The 2,167-nt window shown below is 40.7% G+C and overlaps 1 long non-coding RNA gene across 1 annotated transcript; it reads right to left on the bottom strand.

Moving 5' to 3' along the window:
* On the bottom strand, positions 1 to 1,019 carry LOC117939206. Its single transcript, XR_004655546.1, has 4 exons — positions 663 to 1,019; positions 522 to 570; positions 267 to 385; positions 1 to 129 (listed from the first exon to the last, which is right to left on the bottom strand). It is a non-coding gene; the product is annotated as an uncharacterized LOC117939206 (long non-coding RNA).
* Between the last annotated feature and the right edge of the window lie 1,148 nt (positions 1,020 to 2,167).

Here is a 2,167-nt window from a genome sequence, read left to right as displayed (position 1 = left end):
GGAGGACAGGGGCTCTCCGTCCCCTCGGAGGACGGCTGCGTCCCCGCTCACGGCTCCCCGCGCTGGGGTTTGGTCCCTGTCCCTGGTCTGCTTGGTCCTAGAGAAGGACAGCCGTCTGAAGAGAGACAACTGACAGGAGGACAGACAGGTCATTTTAAAACGCTGTATAATGTATATCAAGATCCGTAGTTTCAGAAAGACTAACAGAATAAATAATTCTAATAGAAAAAGTGTAAATGTATAGAAACATAGGAAAGCTCTTGTACCTTTTTGTTGGCGCCTGATTGGCTGTTGGAGTTGCTGTCTGCCGTCCCATTGGCCGGTTTGGTGCCGTCCTCTGTCTCGTCCCCCCCTGCGGAGTCGGCCTTCTCGCTGATTTCAGCTGCTGTTGATTTTTTGTTTGATGTAAAATCCCCATTAATAATATTATTATTATTATTATTATTATTATTATTAGCTGAGTCATGCTTTCTGGATGCAGGTTTTACAGACTTCGTTAAATAAAAGTAACGTTTTGTCACCCTTCTGCTCTCCATCGGGGACGGACGCGTCTTTCAGCTCTTCGGGCTTCTGGAAAGTTGAGATGTCGGTGTCAACATGAGGAATAAAGGGATGAATGAATGAATGAATGAGTGAATGAAGACATTAAATCTGTCCCTTACAGCAGTCTCCTCCGTCTGCTTCTCTGTCCAGTCGTCCAAACTGGAGGACCGTCCCCCCGTCTCGGCTGACGTGTCATTGTCCTCTTCTTCGTCAACATTGTCCTCCTCTTCCTCTCCTTCGTCTTCCTCTCCTTCGTCTTCCTCTCCTTTGTCTTCATCTTCTCCGTCTTCTGTCTCTTCACCTTTGCTCCTCGTCTGAGCAAATCCTTTTGACGAATCCTGTCCACAAAAAGAGTGAATTTAAGACATTAAAGGAGCAGTATGTCCCAAAAAGACACGAGAACTTCACATTTTAGGATTCAAATACTTGAAATAAGGAGAACTGGAGGAGTTGGAAAGCTCAGAGCTCAAACTACTATCACGCATACTATCATTTTTTATAGAGAAAGATAAATCAAAGTGGGAAAATGTGGCACCAAACGACACAAAATAAGAGGAAAAGCAGAGAAAAACGCTGGTGAAATTGGGAGGGTTTTGGTAGAACTACACAAATGGGTTCCTGCAGACTGCCGCAAGGCATGATGGGAAGGGGTTACAACCACAACGACGTGACTAGAAGAAGAAAACAAGCCCACCTGATCCGGAAACCGACCAATCACGAGCTCAGTTTACGGACATTTGCTGTAAAAGATTCGTCAATCACCAAAAAACTGTTGATTTTATCTTTAATATCTGACCTCTCCAACACTGTAAACCCAGCTAGACCGAGGCATTCATTACAAATGTTGTTATTATTGTTGTATTTTTGATAGTTTTGACTTTTTTTCTTTCAGTTTTCGGGACTGGGTCGTTAAAACGTAGTAAACACACAGTACAAAGTTAGAGAAAATGTCCCAAACGCCCTTCAAAGTAAAGTTATGACACTTAAAAACACACATAACAACATAAAATAAAAATTAAATAATATTTATTAACCACAGAAATAAAATAGAGTTCTGTGGAATAGTTCCACGTAAAAATGTTAATCTTTAGTTAAAGCATCCGGTCAGAAGAAAATTAAACATCTAAAACTGTTCTTTAACCCAAATGTACTTATTATTGTTGTTGTTATTTGTGTTAGCTGCCACAACAAGAAGTAAACAAAGCCTTCACAAGCAAAACGTAGGACCAATGTGATCAGATGCAGCTCTGAATAAAACATTATGAGAGAAAACAGCTCAGAAAAACATGAATTAACACGAGAAATGAATGAAATGATGAAATAAAAGGAAGGAATAGCAGAAAGGCACAGTGTGATAGGTGGAAACAGGTTGTTGTTGTTATTTAGGACATTACCGTAAAGACATGTGTAAACAGGTAGTTATTGTGTATCAGGACATTACCGTAAAGATGGGTGTAAACAGGTTGTTATTGTTTATCAGGACATTACCGTAAAGATGGGTGTAGACAGGTAGTTGTTGTTATTTAGGACATTACCGTAAAGACATGTGTAAACAGGTTGTTGTTGTTAATCAGGACATTACCGTAAAGATGGGTGTAAACAGGTTGTTGTTGTTAATCAGGAC

This window comes from Etheostoma cragini, chromosome 24 (assembly GCF_013103735.1).
Source record: "Etheostoma cragini isolate CJK2018 chromosome 24, CSU_Ecrag_1.0, whole genome shotgun sequence".
NCBI lineage: Eukaryota > Metazoa > Chordata > Actinopteri > Perciformes > Percidae > Etheostoma > Etheostoma cragini.
The sequence above is the reverse complement of the archived record's forward strand: the minus strand, read 5'-3'. Positions and strand labels throughout refer to the sequence as shown.